The sequence below is a fragment of the Callithrix jacchus genome, chromosome 22, assembly GCF_049354715.1.
Source record: "Callithrix jacchus isolate 240 chromosome 22, calJac240_pri, whole genome shotgun sequence".
Classification (NCBI taxonomy): Eukaryota; Metazoa; Chordata; class Mammalia; order Primates; family Cebidae; genus Callithrix; species Callithrix jacchus.
Window position 1 is genome coordinate 46,144,907 of NC_133523.1, and position 22,080 is coordinate 46,166,986.

The 22,080-nt window shown below is 51.3% G+C and overlaps 1 protein-coding gene and 1 long non-coding RNA gene across 4 annotated transcripts in view; one reads left to right on the forward strand and one right to left on the reverse strand.

Moving 5' to 3' along the window:
- Positions 1-18,762, reverse strand: part of LOC103790060 (uncharacterized) — a 56,109-nt gene extending 37,347 nt beyond the window's left edge. For 2 of the 3 annotated variants that reach the window (XM_078361179.1, XM_078361177.1), the window contains exon 1: positions 18,711-18,762. The gene's annotated coding sequence lies outside the window, so the exon portion shown is untranslated. Of the gene's footprint in view, positions 1-3,797; positions 3,837-18,710 lie in introns of those variants that run through there. The other variant, XM_078361178.1, reaches the window with a different exon arrangement.
- On the forward strand, positions 6,195-10,368 carry LOC144580890 (uncharacterized). The gene is made up of 2 exons (XR_013531194.1): positions 6,195-6,447; positions 8,764-10,368. It is a non-coding gene; the product is annotated as an uncharacterized LOC144580890 (long non-coding RNA).
- Positions 18,763-22,080: the final 3,318 nt, after the last annotated feature.

Genomic DNA, 22,080 nt, shown 5'->3' on the forward strand with positions numbered 1-22,080 from the left:
ATGGAGAAACCCCTTCTCTAATAAAAATACAACATTAGTGGAGTGTGATGGCACATGCCTATAATTCCAGGTACTCAAGAGGCTGAGGCAAGAGAATTTCTTGAACCCAGGAGGCAGAGGTTTTGGTGAGTCAAGATCACCCCATTGCACTCCAGTCTGGAAAATAAGAGTGAAACTATGTCTCAAAAAAGAAAAAAAAACAAAAAACAAAAAAAAGGCCAGGTGAGGTGGCTCAAGTCTGTAATCCTAGCACTTTGGGAGGCTGATGTGGGTGGATTGCCTGAGATCAGGAGTTCAAGACCAACCCTAGCTCTATAAATAATAATAATAATAATAATAATATATATATATATATTTTTTTGAGACGGAGTTTCACTCTTGTTACCCAGGCTGGAGTGCAATGGCGCGATCTCGGCTAACCACAACCTCTGCCTCCTGGGTTCAGGTAATTCTCCTGCCTTAGCCTCCTGAATAATAATATATATTTTTTTCTGAGACGGAGTTTCGCTGTTGTTACCCAGACTGGAGTGCAATAGCACGATTTTGGCTCACCGCAACCTCCGCTTCCTGGGTTCAAGCGATTCTCCTGTCTCAGCCTCCCAAGTAGCTGGGACTACAGACACGCACCACCATGCCCAGCTAATTTTTGTATTTTTAGTAGAGACGGGGTTTCACCTTGTTGACCAGGATGGCCTCGATCTCTTGACCTCGTGATCCACCCGCCTTGGCCTCCCAAAGGGCTGGGATTATAGGCGTGAGCCACCGCGCCCGGCCAGTAATAATTTTTAAAAGGTACTCTGTAGGTGAAGCACAGTGGCTCATTCCTATCATCCCAGTGCCATGGGAGGCCAAGGCAGGAGGATCATTTGGGCCCAGGATTTTGAGACCAGCCTAACAACGTAGTAAAACCCCATTTCTACAAAAAACAAAAACAAAAAAAAACTAGTCAGACTTGATGGTTCACGCCTGTGGTTCCAGCTACTCAGGAAGCTGAGGTGTGAGGATCAGTTAAACCCAGGAGGTCGAGGCTTCAGTTAGAGACCATGCCACTGCACTCCACCCTGGGTGACAAAGCCAGACCCTGTCTCAGGATATTAATTAATTAAAATTGTTATGTAATAACAAAGTAATTTTTTTTTTTCAGATGGAGTTTCGCTCTTGTTACCCAGGCTGGAGTGCAATGGCACCATCTCGGCTCACCACAACCTCCGCCTCATGGGTTCAGGCAATTCTCCTGCCTCAGCTTCCTGAGTAGCTGGGATTACAGGCATGCGCCACCACGCCCAGCTAATTTTTTGTATTTTTAGTAGAGACAGGTTTTCACCATGTTGACCAGGATGGTCTTGATCTCTTGACCTCGTGATCCACCTGCCTCGGCCTCCCAAAGTGTTGGGATTACAGGCATGAGCCACCGTGCCCAGCCACAGAAAGTAATTTTTTTTCCCATTTCACTGCCCTACTTCCTACCCAACTCTGGGAAAAGAAAAGAGAGTGATTCACAACTGAATAAGTCACTGTCCTCTGGCTGAATACGGATTCCAAGTGGAAGCTAGCCTCTGATGCCAAGATTCATAGAATATGCATGTCTTACAGATAGGAATTTTATAATTCTCAATCTCATCTGTATAATTTAAATAAGTTTTAAGTTATTAGATTATAGACACAGGAGTCAACATATTACAACTAATCACACCCAGTGAACTCACACACTGAACCCAAAGCACCCTGCCTTTTCTATCTTTTGAGACAGAGTCTTGCTCTGTTGACCACGCTGAGTGCAGTAGAATGATCTCTGCTCACTGCAGCATATGGACTTCCTGGGCTCAAGTGATCCTCTGCCTCTGTCTCCAGAGTGGCTGGGATTACAGCTGTGCACCATCGCTCCCAGTGAATTTTTTTTGGCAGAGATAATTGTCCCACTATGTTGCCCAGGCTGGTCTCAAACTCCTGGACTGAAGCATCCCCTTGCCTCAGTCTCCTGAAGTGCGGGGATTACAGGCGGGAGCCACTGCGCCCAGCCCCTCTTTCTTCCTTACTGTGCTTCCCTCCCTAATTCTGTACATCTCTCTCATTCTCCCCTTCTCTCTCTAGCTCTTTTCTTCTTTTTCCCTGGGATTCTGCTCATTTTCTACCCCTCTCCTCTCCTGCTGTTTATCCCCTTCATCCCTATACTCCTTCTCTTTCCTTCTATTCCACCTCTTCTGCTCCATTTTCATTTATTTAACCTCTCATTGTTTCTTCTCCCCAATCTTGCAAACCTCCTCAATCTCCATGTATTTCCACCTCTTCTCCCATCTCTGCTCCCCCAGTTAAATTCTCTTCCCTGTTACACCACCCTGTCCCCACTCTCTGGCACCCCAGATCCCCAGGCTCTCTTTGTTCCCCATTAAAACTCATGCTCTGAATGTACACACCCTCCAAACAGGCTTTGTGTGAGCAACATGGCTCACACATGCTTATTCACCCAGGTGTGGGCAGGCTGTGTGAAGAGAGTCAGCAGAGGGTGGTGGGATAGGACTTGGTTTTACAGGTTTGGGGTAAGCAGTGGAGAGTTACAGAAGTTACAGATTAGGCTGTTTTTTTGCAAGCTGGGAGGGGGTCTTAGGTCTGGAGTCAGGAGGCTGATCAAGGTCAGTTACAAAGTCCAATTCCTTATCAATTGGGGTGGGAATAAAGAAAAACAGAATGTCTCAAAGTAGGCACCACAGGAGTTGATCATTTCTTCCCCTTTTCATGGCCTTCCAGTTACTACAGATTTTCCAAGAACTCATCTGGAGTGTCCATACAGGTCACAGAGGTTAACATGGCATCCAGGGGACCGTCGGTCAGCCTAAAAGACCTTACATTCTCCTTGCCACCAGCACCACTCTGCTCTGCTCTGCCCCAGCTCCAAATCCCTCCTCCTCTCCCTCACTCTCCTGAGCCTCCCTCTTTGCTGCCCCATCCCTACCTTGCGGTCCTTCATCTCTCTGTACATCTAGCTTTTCTCTACATTTCTCCAGTTGCTTAAAAAAAAATTTTTTTTTAAAGACGGGGTTTCACCATGTTGGTCAGGCTGGTCTTGAACTCCCGACCTCAGGCGATCCGCCCGCCTTGGCCTCCAAAGTGCTTGAATAACAGGCATGAGCCACCGCGACCGGCCTCCAGTTGCTTTTTTGCTTCTGCTATCTTTATTTTTTTTTTTAACTTTTGCTGTCTCTTGACAAGTCCCTCACTTATCCTCTACTCCGTCATCTCTTACGGGTCTTTGTCATTCTTTTCTCTGCCTCAGGTTTTGTACTGCTCTTGTTCTCTGTCTCCTGATCTCTTTGGCCCACACAGTCACAGGAGGGTTTGGAGTAGGAGGGAGGTGGGGGTGGGTAACAGCGCCTTAACACAACGGTGAGGTTTGGAGATCCCAGGTCCAGGCAGAGTACATGGCCTCCCGGGACTGGGGCCGTGGCGCCGCGCTGCAGGGGCCGAAGAAGGCGAGGGTGGGATGCACTTAGCGTGCGAGAGTGAAGACTTTAAAAAGCGAGGGGCGGGAGGGGTCAGAAAAAGCTTTAGAGCAGGAAAACTGCGCGATAGGAAGTGTGTGCACTGCTCTACAGCGGAAAGACTGGGGACGAGACCAGCATCACCGAGACTTCAAACCCAAAAGGAAGCGACTCCCAGACTCCCACGGGGACGTCTCAATTTGCTCTGGCTGAAGAAAGTCGGGCGAGAATTTCCAGGTCTGTGGGGACCCCACGTCCCAGGTACAAAAGCGTCGGGGACCTGGGACACGCTGACTTAATACGAGGCAGAGCGAAACTCACGCGCTGAGGTGGGACCTTCCCTCCGAGCGATCCGCTTCTGAGTTTGCGCAAATCTGCGCGCGGGACGGAAGCCAGGCTTGGGCGGGACCCGAGGGGAGGTGGGCGGGACCCGAGGGGAGGTGGGCGGGGCAGGTGCGAGGTAGGGGCGGGGCGCAAGGCGGAGGCACCTTGCCCTTCAGAACCGGCAGAGAGCGGGGCGGGGCGGGACCTGTGAGTCTTTCAGCCTCGCTCCCGGCACCTCTATTTTTCGGGTTTTGGAGGCGAGACTGGCCGGGAGGCATGTTTCAAAAGTCCTGAAATTTTTGGAACGAGCATACAAACTAGAATGTGAAGTGCAAAGCCCTGCCTGGGTGGAACGTAGGATTTCATGCTGACGGCCCACAGAACAGAATAGAAATCCTCTCCCTTTCCATTCTCCATTCATTTGGGAGGGAGAGTCCACCCTGTGCTCAGCTTCAGAGACTTCCCTTCGGCCGGGGTGCGGATCGGAGTGCTCAGGCCAGGGAGGAGTGAGGTCACCACCCGCTTCTTAAACACAGCCGGAATGCGGGAGTAGGGGCCGAAGCCTGAGTGTCGCAGCTACTCAGGAATCAGCGGCAGGAGGATCGCTGAGCCTGGGGGTCCAGGTTAGCCTGGGCGACTAAGTAACACCCCCTCAAACAGAGCTCCCTTTCTCGTTCTTTTTTTTTGTTTTTGAGACAGAGTTTCGCTCCTGTTACCCAGACTGGAGCGCAATGATGCGATCTCGGCTCACCGCAACCTCCGCCTCCTGGGTTCAGGCAATTCTCCTGCCTCAGCCTCCTGAGTAGCTGGGATTACAGGCGCGCGCCACCATGCCCAGCTAATTTTTTGTGTTTTTAGTAGAGATGGTGTTTCACCACGTAGACCAGCATGGTCTCGATCTCTTGACCTCGTGATTCACCCGCCTCGGCCTCCCAAAGTGCTGGGATTACAGGCTTGAGCCACTGCGCCCGGCATCGTCGTCTTTTTTTCGAAATCTTTGAGACGGAGTTTCGCTCTTGTTACCCAGGCTGGAGTGCAATGGCTCGATCTCGGCTCACCGCAACCTCCGCCTCATGGGTTCAGGCAATTCTCCTGCCTCAGCCTCCTGAGTAGCTGGGACTACAGGCACGCGCCACCATGCCCAGCTAATTTTTTGTATTTTTAGTAGAGACGGGGTTTCACCTTGTTGACCAGGATGGTCTTGATCCTTTGACCTCGTGATCCACCCACCTCATGATCCACCCTCCTGGGCCTCCCAAAGTGCTGGGATTACAGGCTTGAGCCACCGCGCCCGGCCCTTGTTGTTTTTTAAATGGAGTCTTGCTCTGTTGGCCAGGCTGAGTGCAGTGGTGCAATCTCAGAGCACTGCAACCTGTCTCCTGAACTCGGAGTGATTCTCCTGCCTCAGCCACGACCACACCCGGCTTATATTTGCATTTTTAGTAGAGACAGGGTTTCACCATGTTGGTCAGGATGGTATCAATCTCTTACCCTCATGATCCACCCGCCTTGGCCTCCCCAAATGCTGGGATTACAGGCATGAGCCACCGCGCTCGGCCTGACATGTCCTATATTTTAAAAGACATGTTTGCTACTTCCTTTATCTGTGTGGTGGCCTTGCAGCTGTTGCTTAAGAAAAACAGGAACTTACAAAACTCCCTAAGGAATGTGGAGGATAGGTTAGGTTAACGTTCTGCAGAAAGGGACAGAGGCAGTTAATATTTGCCTTTAACGTGTGCTGTGGGGTGGGGAACTTTCACAAGCAGTTAGCGAAAGTTATTTTCAATTATTTTAATCCCATATTATATTATTTTATTAATTGTCCAGTCTTTTTCCCTCTTCACTATAAAGCAGGGGTGGTGGCTCACGCCGGTAATCCCAGTATGTCGTGAGGTCAGGCCGGGTAAATCACCTGAGGTCCCTATAGAATCCCTTGGAATCCCTATTCAGCCAGGGGACAGTGACTTACTCAGTTGTGAGTCACCCTTTTTTCTTTTTCTAGGGTGTGGTGGAAAGTGGGGCAGTGGGCCAGGCACGGTGGCTCACGCCTATAATCCCAACACTTTGGGAGGCTGAGGTGGGCGGATCACCTGAGGTCAGGAGATGGAGACCAGCCTGACCAACATGGTGAAACCCCATCTCTATTAAGAATACAAACCAAGCCGGACGTAGTTGTTTGGAAAACTCTGCCCCTACCGCAAAATCTCTCTCTCTTTCCCTCCCCCACAAAGAGGCTCCCTTATCTCTCACTTTACATACCGGCCCTAGCCCTCCCGCCGCCCAGCTTCCCGCCCAGCGGTTCAAACTGACCAACAGTTGCCCACCACCTCGGCTTTTGGCTTCCCCACCCCCCAGCCCTTCAGCCCCCTATAAAACAACCCTGCCCCTCTGAGCGGCGCGGCCATTTTTCCTTTTCGTCCCGGCTGGCCTGCCCGGAGGCTCTTTCCTCTCAATAAAGCCTGAACTTAAGGAATTTCCTCTAGCCAGCGGTCCGGTTTTTTCCGAACGAGCTCAGTCTTCCCGCAGAGGGTAGGTCGGACAAATGGTGCCGGAAACCCGGGACGGGAGCTGGGGCCGTTGGCCCGGCCACGGCCCCCCTCCCCGACCTACCCAACACTGGCCCTGCCACCTCCACGTTCCGATTAAGGTAAGCCAAGTTTTTCTTGCTTTGCCTTCCCCCGCTTCCCGTCTCCTCTTCCTACGGCACGGTGCAGTTGCTCCCTCTCCGGCGTTCCGCACGGACTCCTTGCCTAGTCTCGGCCGAGCCAAGGTAGTCTTCCATTCCCGCTCCAGGAGCCTTCTGAGGGACAGCCGCCAGACGGGGGACGCCCCTCTGACCGCTTCCCTTTCCGTACTTAATTGTACTCCGGGGAATTTGCAATGAACGGGGACGCCTTTTCGTTGCATCTGCCCATCCGCGCCGGAGAGTCTGTAGCTGCGCCTGCCATGGGAAATTCGGAGTCCAAAATACCTCTGAGCACCCCCCTCGGGTGCTTGCTGCGAAATTTTACCAAATTGGGATATTCCCAAACCCTCAGAAAGAAAAAGCTTATTTTCCTGTCCCAGGTGGCTTGGCCCCAATACAAACTCAGTAACCAGTCACATTGGCCCCCGACTGGCACTTTTGATTTCAACACCCTCCGAGATCTCGACGATTTTTGTCGCCGCGTGGGCAAGGACAATGAAATTCCTTAAGTCCAGGCTTTTTGGGACCTCCGTACCCACCCCAACCTATGTTCTTCCTGCTCCACCTACCAAATCCTCTTATCTCGAACCCCCCGTAAATCTTCCTCCACTACCTCTCCCCCTCCCTACTCCTCACCGGAGGATCTGCCTGAACATCTGTCCTCTCCTGCCAATCTCAGCAACCACTCGCCATCAACGGCACGCCCTTCCCCCACTCCCTCTGCACCTCCTACCTCAGAGGCCATGCCTCGCTCTCCCTCTACTCCCTCCGAGCCCCCTCCCTCAGAGGCTGCACTTCCTCTTGCCTCTCCGGTGGCGGCCCACACCCGCTCCCACCAGCCAGCTATCCTGGCCCCACTCTGAGAAGTAGCAGGCGCAGAAGGTTTAATCAGGGTCCATGTTCCTTTCTCACTCCAAGACCTGTCCCAAATTGAGAAACGTTTAGGATCCTTCTCAGCCAACCCGTCCACCTATATTAAAGAATTCCAATACCTCACTCAAACATAAGAAGCCCTAGTCCGGTACACTCGACTAGATCTAGCCTCCCATTTTATCTCCCAGTCAGCACCCGACATAAGAAAGAAACTAAAGAAAGCAGAAGAGGGGCCAGAGACTCCCATCCAAGACCTGGTAAAAATGGCCTTTAAAGTATTCAATGCCAGGGAAGATGCGGCTGAGGCTGCCCGCCAAACTCGCATGAAGCAGAAGGCTGCCCTCCAGACCCAAGCCCTAGTGGCGGCTCTAAGGCCGGCAGGGAACCAGAAGCCCAAGGCCGAAACCCATGCCCCTCCAGCGGCATGTTTCAAATGTGGAAAGGAAGGACACTGGTCCCGAGCCTGTCCACAACCATGGCCACCAACTAAGCCTTGCCCTATCTGTCGGCTCCCGGGACACTGGAAGTCAGACTGTCCCAGCTTCCCCAGGGTGCCGGTTCCTCAAAACAGACACACTGGCGTTACGCAGCCGGCAGTCACCCTCAGTAGGGAGGAGCCTGCTTGCCAGGAGCCGACCTCCGAGGGAGCTCCGTTCCCCAGTCTACTAGGGCTGCTAGATGACTAGCGGGGCCCTGGCTTTCCGACTCCGGTTACCCTCGCCGAGCCTAGGGTCACAAGACATGGGGGCTACCTACTCCGCACTTCCTTCTTATTCTGGCCATCTCACCCCTTCCCAGGTCTTAGTCATGGGAATCGATGGGACCCCGAGTATCCCCTATCAAACCCCACCACTCATGTGCTCATATAACTCCACTCCCTTCACCCACTCCTTTTTAGTAATCCCCACCTGCCCAGTTCCCCTTCTGGGGTGAGACATCCTTTCAAAGCTGAAGGCCGTCATAACCTTCCCCACCGCCAGCCCACACAGCCTTTTTCTCCTAGCCCTCAATACTCTGCCTCAGAACTCCAGACCCTCCAGTCTACCCCCGGGGTACAGTTCAAGGATGACTGGGCCTTCAAGCATAACCTCCTCATCCTCCCTGAAAAGCAAAGGTACCAGATAATCCAAGACATCCATAATTCACTCCACATTGGGCCTAAAGCCTTATACCAGTTCCTCCACCCACTTTTTCACCCCCACCGCCTCCTCAGTACCATACAGGAAGTCCAGTCCTCATGTACTGTCTGCATGAAAACTAATTCCCAGGGTTCCTGTCATCCCCGGCGCCAGCTTCATCAGCTACGCAGGTTCCTACCTGGCCAAGACTGGCAAATTGATTTCACCCATATGCCAAAGCACAAACAGTACCGGTATCTGCTAACCATTGTTGACACTTTTTCAGGCTGGATTGAAGCTTACCCCACAGCCTCTGAGTCTGCCGGGACAGTAGCCACTCATCTCATTCAAGACATCATCCCACGCTTTGGACTCCCAGCTACCATACAGTCAGACAACGGCCCAGCCTTTATCTCCAAAGTCACTAATGCCGTTTCTACCTCTCTAGGAATTCAGTAGAAGCTACATGCTGCCTACCATCCTCAGTCCTCTGGTAAGGTGGAACGGGCCAATGGCCTAATAAAGGAGCATCTGACTAAGCTCATGCTTGAGCTCCGCCAATCCTGGGTAACCTTAATTCCTATCACCCTCACCAGGGTAAGAGCAGGCCCCCGGGGCCCATCACAGCTTAGCCCATTTGAGCTGCTGTATGGTTGCCCCTTCCTACTTTCAACTCCCCCACCGCCAGAGACTACTCCTCTAGACAGCTACCTCCCCTACTTTACTCTCCTTCGCAGCCTTCTCCGAGAACACGCCAACGCTTCTCTTCCCCAACCCACCCAGCCATCTGAAAATACACAGAAAGTCCTCCCGGTAACCCTAGTCCCTCGACTCACTATATATTCCCCAGCCGAATTCCAGATGCTGCAAACTCCCCATCGCCGCACCCGACGAGCTGCCTTCCTACCCATTGCCGTTGGAGTCTCCCTTGCTGGTTCAGCACTTGCAGCAGGATTAGGAGGAGGGGCACTAGTCCACTCTCACCTGGCCATAGCCCGACTGACCTCACAACTCCAAGCGGCTATTAATGACTCTACTGAGTCTTTAGCATCACTCCAATGACAGATCACCTCAGTTGCCCAAGTTGCCTTGCAGAACCGAAGAGCCCTGGACCTGCTCACTGCTGAACGAGGAGGGACCTGTATCTTCCTACAAGAAGAGTGCTGTTACTACATCAATGAATCCGGCCTAGTAGAAACCCGAATCGAGAGCCTCCAGAAACTCAAAACTAACCTGCAGAGTCAGAAGTTCTCGGCTGAAGCCACGGCGTGGTGGTCTTCCTCTATGTATACCCTCTTGTCCCCATTGCTTGGGCCCCTAGTAGCTGTTTGCCTAATCTTACTTATTGCTCCTTGCTTTCTACAGTTCCTATAGCGGCGCTTTCAAGAACTGACTCGAGTCACCATCCACCAGATGCTGCTCCAACCCTACCCTGAACGAGTGCAAGAAACAGACCTCTCCCCGAACATCCAGGCTTGTTAAGAAAAGAGACCTCTTCAGAACCCCCATCGACCCTTGTCAGCAGGAAGTAGCTAGAGAGACAACCGACGCCCCTGACCCCCTCTTTTTCTTTTCTTTAAGGAGTCGGGAATGTTTGGAAAACTCTGCCCCTACCGCAAAATCTCTCTCTCTTTCCCTCCCCCACAAAGAGGCTCCCTTATCTCTCACTTTACATACCGGCCCTAGCCCTCCCGCCGCCCAGCTTCCCGCCCAGCAGTTCAAACTGACCAACAGTTGCCCACCACCTCGGCTTTTGGCTTCCCCACCCCCCAGCCCTTCAGCCCCCTATAAAACAACCCTGCCCCTCTGAGCGGCGCGGCCATTTTTCCTTTTCGTCCCAGCTGGCCTGCCCGGAGGCTCTTTCCTCTCAATAAAGCCTGAACTTAAGGAATTTCCTCTAGCCTGCGGTCCGGTTTTTTCCGAACGAGCTCAGTCTTCCCGCAGAGGGTAGGTCGGACAGTAGTGGCACATGCCTGTAATCCCACCTACTGGGGAGGATGAGGCAGGAGAATCGCTTGAACCCGGATCGTGGAGGTTTCGGAGAGCCAAGATTGGGCCATTACACTCCAGCCTGGACAACAAGAGCTAAATTCCATCTCAAAAAAGAAAATTACTGTGTAGGGCAGGCACAGTGGTGCATTTCCATAATCCCAGAAAGGCCAAGGCAGGAGAATCCTTTGAGCCCAGGATTTTGAGACTAGCCTGGGACACAGAGTGAAACCCCATTTCCAAAAAAAAAAAAAAAACAAAAAACCCCACAAAAACTAGCTGGGCTTGGTGGCTCATGCGTGAGGTTTCAGCTACTTGAGAGGCTGAAGTATGAGGATTGCTTGAGCCCAGGGGTCAAGGCTACATTTAGAGGAGATCACACCACTGCACTCCAGCCTGTGCAACAGAGCCAGACCCTGTCACAAAAAATTAATTAATTAAAAGTATAATGTAATAACAGAAACTGTTTTTTTCCCATTTCACGGCCCCACTTCTTACCCCACCCCACCCTGGGAAAAGTGAAGACAGTGACTCACAACTGAATATGTCACTGCCTCTGGCTGAATAGGGATTCCTGTGGAAGCTAACCTCTGATGCCAAGATTTATAGAATGTACCTGTCTTACAGATAGGAATTTTAAAATTGTCAATTTCATCTGTATAACTTAAACAAGTTTTAAGTTATTACATTATATACGTAGAAGTCAACATGTCACAACTAATCATACCCAATAAACTCACCCACTCATCTGCACCCAACGTCATCCTCCCCTTTTTTTTCTTTTGAGACAGCGTCTGGCTCTGTTGACTAGGCTGGAGGGCAGAGGCATGATCTCTGCTCACTGTAGCCTGGACCTCCTGGTGACTCCCTGCCTTGGCCTCCAGAGTAGCTGGGAGCACAGGTGTGCACCACCATGCCCGATGACTTCCTTTTTTCTTTTTTTTTTTTTTGGCAGAGATGGGGTCTCACTATTGTTGTGCAGGATGCCTTGAACTCCCGCACTCCATCTATCCCCTTGCCTCAGTCTCCTGAAGTGCGGGGATTACAGACGGGAGCCACTGCGCCCAGCCCCCCTTTCTTCCTTACTGTGCTTCCCTCCCTAATTCTGCACAGCTGTCTCATTCTCCCCTTCTCTCTCTAGCTCTTGTTTCTTTTTCCCTGGGATTCTGCGCCTCACTTTGTACCCCTCTCCTCTCCTGCTGTTTATCCCTTCTTCCCTCTATTCCTCCTCTTCTGCCTCTTCTGCTCCATCCTCCCAACTTATTTAACCTCTTTTTTTGTTTTTTTTTTGAGATGACGTTTTACTATGTTGGCCAGGCTGGTCTTGAACTCTTGACCTCAGGTGATCCACCCACTTCGGCTTCCCAATCCTAGGATTACAGGCGTGAGCCACCGCGCCCAGCCTGTTTAACTTCTTGTTGCTCCTTCTCCCCAGTCGTCCTCAATCTCTATCTATTTCTGCCTCTTCTCCCCTCTCTGCGCCTCCTCTGCTCTCCCTGTTAAATTCCCTCTTCCCTGTTATACCCCGTCCCCACTCTCTGGCTCCCCACATCCCCAGGTGTCCTCCCTGCTGTGGCTCCCTCTGTTCTCCTTGCCACCAGCATCACTCCGCTCTGTCTGCCCCGGCTCCAAGTCCCTCCTCCTCTCCCTCACTCTCGTGAGCCTCCCCCTCCCGCTTTGCTGCCCCATCCCTGCCTTGCTGTTCTTCATCTCTCTGAACATCACGCTTTTCTCTGCATTTCTCCACTTGCTCTCCTCCTGCTTTCTTATCTTTTTTTTCACTTTGGCTGTCTTGAAGCAAAAAATGAGGGCAGAAAAACAGTTTCTTTTTTGCCTGTGTTATAAGCAAAACGTTCCTGAATCCTCAGGAATAATAGGGAGGATGCTGCCTGGCGATAGCCCGTCTCAGAACTACAGATGCTTGACTCTGCCGTAAGACAAACCCCAGAGACACCGCCGGCTCGCAAAGCCTTCAAAGCACGCACACTACAGCGTCCAGCCACCCCTCCTGGGCCTTGCTTCAAGTGTCGGAAACCTGGACAGTGGGCCAAGGAACGCCCGCATCCCAGGACTCCTCCTAAGCCCTGCCCATCTATGCAGGCCCCCACTGGAAGTCGGACTGTGTGACTCACGTCGGTGCTCCTTGGCTTGGGGGCTGAAGACTGAGGCTACCCAAACATCTCAGAAGCCCCGGTACTCTCATGGATGCCGAGATTCAGGTAACGCTTACAGTGGAGGGTAAGTCCATCCCCTTCTTAACCACACGGGGCCACTAGCTCCAAGTTAACCTGTCTCCTTGGCCTCCTTAACTGCTGTGGGAATTGACGGCAAGACTTCCAGGCCTCTCAAAGTCCCCCAAGTCTGGTGTCATTCAGGCCAGCACTGCTTTTCTCTTTGTCCTTTTTTTTTTTTTTTGAGACGGAGTCTTGCTGTTACCCAGGCTGGAGTGCAATGGCGTGATCTCGACTCACAGCAACCTCCACCTCCTGGGTTCAGTCAATTCTCCTGCCTCAGCCTCCTGAGTAGCTGGGATTATAGGCATGCACCACCATGCCCAGCTAATTTTTGTATTTTTAGTAGCGACAGGGTTTCACCATGTTGACCAGGATGGTCTTGATCTCTTGACCTCATGATCCACCCGCCTTGGCCTCCCAAAGTGCTGGGATTACAGGTGTGAGCCACCGCACCCGGCCCTCAATCTCCCTTTCAACCTCCAACAGCTGCTGTTCTTACTGGATTTTTAGGAGTGTGGGAATCTGACTCTCCTTTCAAGGATCCCTCCCACTTTTTCACCCTACATTCAATTCTGCCTTCCCCCAGACCTCTTCTTATGTGGCTCTGCCAGCTCTCTGTGTCCACCTACTAACTGGACAGGCACTTGTGCCCTGGTCTTCCTTATTCCTAGAATCCAGTTTGCCAGCGGTAATGAACAACTGCCTTTCCCCCAATGACACCCACTGGACAAGAAAGAGTCATCCAGCTAATTGTATTATGCATGGGAATTGGGCTTGCAGGCTACACTGTAGGCCTCGGAACTGGCATACCTTGTCACAACATTCCCCAGTCTGTCTACGGATTTTTCTGCCAGCATTACAGACATATATGTCTTGTCTGTCCTTCAAGCTCAAATGGACTCTTCAGGTGCAGTTGTCCAAAACCGCCATGGCCTCGACTTACTGCAGAAAAGGGAGGATTCTGTATATTTCTTTTTTCAAGATGTGGTTTTGCTCTTGTTGCTCAGGCTGGAGGTCAATGGCTCGATCTCGGCTGACCGCAACCTCCACCTCCCGCTTCAAAGCAATTCTCTGCCTCAGTCTGCCAAGTAGCTGGGACTACAGGTGCACACCACCACACCTGGCTAATTTTTTTGTATTTTAGTAGAGGTGAGGTTTCACTGTGTTGCCCAGGCTGGTCTCAAACTCCTTAGCTCAGGCAATCCGCACATCTGGGCCTTCCAAAGAGCTAGGATTACAGGCGCGAGCCACCGCGCCCAGCCTAATCTGTATATTTTCTAAATGAGGAATGCTGCTTTTACTTAAACCAGTCTGGCCTGCTTTCTGATAATATCAGGAGACTCAAAGACAGGGCCCAAAAACGTGCTAACCCGGCAAATAACGTGCTAACCCATGCCAAATCCACTTGGCCATTTTCTAGCTGGATGTCTAGCTGGATGGCTCTTTCCAGTCCCTACTCCCCCAATACCCACCCTCCTTCTCCTCTTACTGGGACCTTGCATTTTCTGATTAGTCTCTCAATTCCTACAAAACCATATCCAGGCCATCACTAATCACTCTATATGGCAAATGCTACTTTTAACCACCCCACAATATCACACCCTGTCCCAGAACCTCTCAGCCGCTTAAGACAGGACACCTTGCCAACCCTCCCTAGTCATCTGCCTGTCTTGTCCACAGTCCTATTTCATGGGCTTCACCCTTCTCGGGTCAACCAGAAACACCACCCATCGCTCATGAATTCCAGGCAATGCTTCGCTAATGTCAAGATGGCGCGACCCCTCTCCAAAATCTGCACATACTCCTTTCATCCAAGTCTTCTGGGACCACCCCCCTCCTACATTGGCCGAAGGCACCTTAAAGCTATTATGCCTACAGGCTATTTTTAGAGAATTCATCCTATTAGGACAATTTCAGGCTCAAAAATATGCTAATGGCACTTTGCTAAATACATAAAAAGGCACCTAAGCCAAAGACTTGACTAAACACTTAACAAAACTACAAAAATCACAGACTTTTCTCTCAGATGTCCCCGCAGCCCCCGGCACGCTTGAAGAGGCCTCGAGAAACACTGCCCCTTCTCCCTTCTCTAACTTTTTTCTTTATACATCCGTAAGAAGATGGGAATGTCAGGCCTCCAAGTCCAAGCCTGGCCATTGTAGCCTTGGTGACCCGCACATACACCTCTGGACGGTCTCCAGGAGCCACAGTCTGAAGTCACCGGGTGGCCACAAAGAGAAGTGAAAGAACTAGTTCCTGCTTCAACTGCTCTCAACCTGCAAAGTTCAACCCTTGTTCCTGCTCGCTTTTCGAAAATGCCACCCCCAGACATTAGGTTTCTCAAGACTCCCACCCCTGTAACTATGTAATTTACCACACCCACCTCTCTGCTTGCAACCCATAACCCCCACCCTTATGATCATGCCTGTTTGTAATAGATGACCCCTAGGCTTGGGACCATGCATCCCGTGACGCCCTTCCCCTCCCTAAAATAAATTACCACCTTTAACTGACCATTTGCCCCAAACTATATAACCAGTCCCCTAGGCCAGGCGTGGTGGCGCTTGCCTGTAATCCCAGCACTTTGGGAGGCTGAGGCGGGTGGATCATGAGCAAGGCCAGCCTGACCAACATGGTGAAACCCCATCTCTACTAAAAATACGAAAAACAGCTGGGCGTAGTTGGGGGGTGCCTGTAATCTCAACTACTCAGGAGGCTGAGGAGGAGAATGGCTTGAACCTGGGAGGTGATGGCTGCAGTGAGCAGAGATGGCGCCACTGCACTCTAGACTGGGCCAGAGAGCAAGACTCCTTCTCAAAACAAAAAAACAGTCCCCTTTCCTACTCCCCTGGCCTAACTTCTTTCTCAGACTTGGCCTGCATGCACCCAAGCGCGAAATAAAACGTCCTCATTGCCCACACAAAGCCTGCCTAGTGGTCTCTTTACGGGAGCAACGCGCTTAACCAAAACTACGCGATAGGAAGTGTACGCATCGCCCTATGGCAGAAAGACCCGGGACGGGACCAGCCTTGGGGACACTTTCCACCTAAAAGGAAGTGACCCCCGGAATCTCACGGGGACGTCTCAATTTGCACTGAGTGAAGAAAGATGATCGAGAACTTCCAGGTCTGTGGGGACCCCACGTCCCAGGTACTGAAGCGCCGGGGGCCTGGGAATCGCAGACTTCATACCAGACAGAGCAAACTCACGCGCAGCGGTCTGCTCTTCACTCCATGCGATCCGCTTCTGGTTTTGCGGGAATCTGCGCGCGCAAGACAGAAGCCAAGCCTGGGCGGGACCCGCAAAAAGGTGGGCGGGGCCTGGGAGAGGTAGGGGCGGGGCGCAAGGCGGAGAGACCTTGCCCTTTTGAACTGGCAGAGGGCGGGGCGGGACCCCCTCTAACAGCCCGGCTGTAAGACTGGCTCCCTGCGCCTGTTTTTCGGGGTTTGAAGGCGAGACTGGCCAGGAAGGCTGAGGCAAGTGTCAAAAGCCCTGGAATTGTCTGGAACGGGGATGCAAAGTAGAATGTGAAATGCAAAACCCTGCCTGGGCTATGTTTTCATGCTGATGACTCACAGAACAGAATAGAAATTTTCTCCCTTTCTATTCTTCATTTACACAGGAGGGAGAGTCCACCCTGTGCTCAGATTCAGAGACTTCCCTAGGGCCACCGCCTGGGATGCGGGACGGAGTGCCAGGGAGGTCTGAGTTCACCGCCTGATGCTTAAACGCAGCAGGGATGCAAGCGCAGGGGCGGGAGTCTGAGGTCCCAGCTGCTCAGGAAGCAGCTGCAGGAGGATCGCTGAGCCTGAAGGTCCAGGTCAGCCTGGGAGACAAAGTAGCTCCCCCTCCTGCAGGGCTCCCCTTCCTGCTAGCGCTCTCTCCCTCTCTCTCTCACACTTTTAATATGAATTTTCACTTCGAGGCTGAAGTGCAGTGGCCCGATCTCTTCGGATCACTGCAACCACCGCCTGCCAGGAGCAAGTGTTTCTCCTGAGTCAGCTCCTACGAGTAGCTGGGATTACAGGCTCCCGCCACAACACCCGGCTAATTTTTTTTTTTTGAGACTGAGTTTCGCTCTCGTGACCCAGGCTGGAGTGCAATGGTGCGATCTCGGCTCACTGCAACCTCCACCTCCTAGGTTCAGGCAATTCTCCTGCCTCAGCCTCCCGAGTAGCTGGGATTACAGGCACGCACCACCATGCCCAGCTAATTTTTTGTATTTTTAGTACAGACAGGGTTTCACCATGTTGACCAGGATGGTCTCGATCTCTTGACCTCGTGATCCACCCGCCTCAGCCTCCCGAAGTGCTGGGATTACAGGCTTGAGCCACCGCGCCCGGCCCCCACTTTCACTCTTAATCTTTTTCTCATTCCTTTGTGGACACCAAACTCGGGGTACCCACAGGTGGTGCATGGGGACTGGCTCCCTACAACTAATCATATCCAATGAACTCACCCACTCATGACAATCCAAAGTCACCCGCCCCCCCCGCCTTTTTTTCTTTTGAGACAGGGTCTTGCTGTGTTGACCAGGCTGGAGTGCAGTGGCATGATCTTGGCTCACTGCAGCCTGGACCTCCTGGGCTCAAGTGATTCTCCTGCCTCGGCCTCCAGAGTAGCTGGGATTACAGGTGTGCACCATCATGCCGGTTTTTTTGTTTTGTTTTGGCAGAGATGGGGTCTCACTTTGTTTCCCAGGACGGTCTCAAACTCCTGAACTCAAGCAATCCCCTTGCCTCGGTCTGTCTGAGCACATATCTCTCATTCTCCCTTTTTCTCTGTAGCTCTAATTGTTTTCTTTTTCCCTGGGATTCTGCTCCTTACTTTGTACCCCCCCTTCTGCCCTCTATTCCTTCTCTTCCACCTCTTCTGCTCCATCCTCCCAGATTATTTAACCTCTTGTTGCTCCTTCTCCCCAGTCGTCCTCAATCTCTATATATTTCTGCCTCTTCTCCCCTCTCTGTGCCTCCTCTGAGCTCCCTGTTAAATTCTCTCTTCACTGTTATACCCCATCCCCACTCTCTGGCACCCCACCTCCCCAGGTGTCCTCCCTGCTGTGGCTCCCTCTGTTCTCCACTCTGCTCTGTCTGCCCCAGCTCCAAATCCCTCGTTTCCCTCACTCTCATGAACCTCCCTCTTTGCTGTCCCATCCCTGCCTTGCTGTCCTTCATCTCTCTGTACATCTCGCTTTTCTCTACATTTCTCCAGTTGCTTTTCTTCTGCTTTCATATATATATACATATAATTTCACTTTTGCTGTCTTTTGGCAAATTCCTCACCCATCCTCTACTTTGATATGTGTCTTTGTCGTTCTTCTTTTCTCTGTCTTAGGTTTCTCTCTGTCTCCTGATCCCTCTGGCCCACATAATTACAGAAGATTTTGGAGTAAGATGCCTGCATCCAGAGAAGCGAATTTTCCAGGAGCTGGAGCTGGGCAGGCGAGAACACCACGAGTCACGGGACCGGCCCGGGGCACCTTCCCAACGTGGGCTCAAGGGAAGCGGTGACTGTGAGACGGGAGGCCTGGGGAGCAGCAGGGCCGGACACAAGGAGAGGTGTGGAGGCGATGGGGACTTAAGACGAGGGTGGGGTCTTCACGATCCCCGGACCATGCAGAAAACGCGGCTTCCCCGAACCTGGAGCTGAGGCGCTGAGCTCCGAGGGTTGGCGAGCTCAGGTGGGGAATCTACCTCTCGGATGAGAACTTAAAGCACCGGGAAGAGCTTTCAAAAAAGTGGGAAGGGTCAGAAAAAGGTTTTGATCAGGAAACCTACAGCATAGGACGTATAAACATTGCCCTACAGCAGAAAAACCGGAAACCGGACCAGCCTCAGGCGGACTTTCAACCCAAAAGAAAACGATCCCCGGACCCTCAGGAAGATGTCTCAATTGGCTGCGGGTGAAGGAAGATGGGCGAGTTTCCAGGTCTGTGGGGACCCCAAGTCCCGGGAACAGAAGCGCGGGGTACCTGAGAAGCAGATTTAGTACAAGACAGAGCAAAACTCACACGCCTCGGTGGGACTTTCACCCCCACGCGATCCGCTTCCGGGTTTGAGCGCGTTTGCGTGAATCTACGCGCGCAAGACAGAAGCCAGACCTGGGAGGGCCCCGCATGGTGGGCGGGACCTGGGGGAGGTTGGGGCGCTGGGCAAGGCAGAGAGACCTTGCCCTTTAGAATCGGGAGAGGCCTCGCTTCCAGTGTCTCTGTTTTTCGGGTTTTGGAGGCGACACCGGCCAGAAAGGCTGAGGCATGATTCGAAAGCCCTGGAGTTGTCTGGAACGGGGATGCAAACTAGAAGGTGAAATGTAAAGCCCTTGCCTGTGCCGAATGTAGGATTTCATGCTGACGCCCACAGAACAGAACAGAAATCCTCTCCCTTTGCATTCTCCATTTACTCGGGAGGGAGAGTCTACAGTGTGCTCAGCCTCAAAGACTTTCCTAACGCCACCGCGTGGGAGGCGGGGCGGAGTGCTCAGGCTGGGGAGGAGTGAGGTCACCACTTGCTGCTTACACACTGCTGGGATGCGGGCGCAGGGGCGGCAGGCTGAGGTCCCAGCTACTCAAGAAGCAACGGAGGGAGGATGGCTGAGCCTGTGGGTCCAGGCCAGCCTGGGCGACACAGTAACACCCCTTCCCGCAGGGCTTCCTTCCTTTTTTAAAAAATCTTTTTAAAATATAATTTTTGATGATGTGGCTTAGGGATCCAACATTATTATTATTTTGAGATGGAGTTTTGCTGTTGTGACCCAGACTGGAGTGCAATGGCACAATCTCGGCTCACCGCAACTGCTGCCTTCTGGGTTCAAGCAATTCTCCTGCCGAAGCCTCCCGAGTAGCTGGGACTACAGGTGCGCACCACCATGCCCAGTTAATTTTTGTATTTTTAGTAGAGACAGGGTTTCACCTTGTTGACCAGGATGGTCTCAATTTCTTGACCTCGTGATCCACCGCTTCAGCCTCCCAAAGTGCTGGGATTATAGGCGTGAGCCACCGCGCCTGGCCAGGATCCAACATTATTCTTTTCCATGTGGATGTCCAGTTAGTTATCCCAGCACATTTTCGGAAGAGATCTATTACTTTTATTTTTTTTCTTTTTGAGACAGTATTCCTCTGTCGCCTAGGCTGGAGTGCAGTGGCGAGATCTCAGCTCACTGCAACCTTGGCCTCCTGGATTAAAGCGATTCGCTGCCTCAGCCTCCGGAGTAGCAGGCATTCAGGCTCGCACCACCATGCCCAACTAATTCTTGTATTTTTGGTAGACATAAAGTTTCACCATGTTGGCCAGGCTGATCTAGAACTCCTGACTGAGTAATCTGCCTGCCTCGGCCTCCCAAAGTCCTGGGATTACAGTCGTTAGCCATGGTGCCTGGTCCGGGAAATACTCTTTTTTTAAAAAACAATTAATTAATTAATTTTTAAGACGGGGTTTCACCATGTTGCTCAGGCTGGTCTTGAACCTTGGCCTTCAAAGTGCTTGGATTATAGGCGTGAGTCACCACGCCCGGCCCGGGAAATACTCTTTACTTCACTTTTTAAATGTTGCGAAAATACAATTGAAAACAAAATAATCTTCTTCCAAATGAGAAATCATCTCCACGATGACAATAGAGAAAGAAATAAAAGCCATTTTAAATAAATAAGCCTTAGAGCAGAATGTGATGGAAAATAGAGGCAAACAGATAAGAGGATGAAGAGAGAGACCGTGTGCACTGATTCACGCCTGTAATCTCAGCACTTTGGAGGCTGAGGTGGGCAAACCACTTGAGGTCAGGAGTTCGAGACCACCCTGACCAACATGGAGAAACCCTGTCTCTACTAAAACTACAAATTTAGCCGGGCGTTGTGGTGCATGCCTGTAATCCCAGCTACTCGGAAGACAGAGGTAGTAGGAAAACTGTTCGAGCCCTAGAGGCGGAGTTTGTGGTGAGCCTAGATTTCGCCACTGCACTCCAGCCTGGGCAACAAGAGTGAAACTCCGTCTCAAACAAAACAAAACAAAACAAAACTGCATTTGCCCATTAGATGTTGGGGGAAAAAAAAAGTCTGGGCGAAGTGGCTCATGCCTGTAATCCCAGCGTTTTCAGAGGCTGAGGTGAGCGGATCACTTGAGAGAGAGTTCAAGACCTACCTGACCAAGAAACATGGAGAAATCCCGTCTTTACTAAAAATAGAAAAATGTGCTTGGTCTGATGGGGAATTCCTGTAATCCCAACTTCTCTGGAGACTGAGGTAGAGCAATCGCTTGAACCCGGGTCAAAAAAAAAAAAAAAAAAAAACAACAACAACAGTAAAGGAATAAAAAAATGGCTACACCATAGACAGAGGGGGCCTGAGGGCTGATGGCTGCACACTTTTTAATTAATTAATTACTTTTTTTTTTTTTTGAGACAGTCTCACTCCATCACCAGGCTGGAGTGCAGTGGCACGATATTGCCTCAAGCTTAAAAAAAAAAAAAGTTTCATTACTTTTAAAAAACACCACTTCAAAGTCTGGGAGACATGGCTCATGCCTGTAATCTCACCACTTTGGGAGGCCAAGGCAGACAGATCACCTGAGATGAGGAGTTCGAGACCAGCCTTGTCAACATGGTGAAACCCACCTCCATTAAAAATACAAAAAAAGTCTGCCAGGCGCAATGGTGCACGCCTGTAATCCCAGCAGTTTGGGAGGCCAAGGAGGGCGGATCACAAGGCTAAGAGATCGAGACCATCCTGGCCAACATGGTGAAACCCCATCTCTACTAAAAAATACAAACATTAGCTGGGCGTGGTGGCACATGCCTGTAGTCCCAGCTACTTGGGAGGCTGAGGCAGGAGAATTGCTTGAACCCGGGAGGCGGAGGTTGCAGTGAGCCAAGATCACACCACTGCACTCCAGCCTGGCAACAGAGCAATACACCATCTCAAAAACAAAAAAAAAAAGTACAAAAAAGTATGAGCCAGACGCAGTGGCACACGTTTGTAGTCTCAGCTACTCAGGAGGCTGAGGCTGCAAAATCCCATGAACCTGGGAGGCTGAGTTTGTGGTGAGCCAAGATAACTGCACTGCACTCCAGCCTGGGTGACAGAGCAAGCCTCCATCTTTAAAAAAAAATTTACTTCAGGAAACAGAAAATACATTTTACAACGTAAATTGAATAGACAAAAACAAAACCCTCATCTAAGTCAGAAAGAAAGAAAGTTATATTTGTTTGTAGATAACATGATCTTCTATGCAGAAAATCACAGAATGGGTGCAGTGACTCATGCATGTATCCCAGCACTTTGGGAGGCTGACGTGGGCGGATCACCTGAAGTCTGGAGTTTGAGACCAGCCTGGCCAACACGGTGAAATCCAGTCTCTACTAAAAATACAAAAAAAGTAGGTGGGCATGGT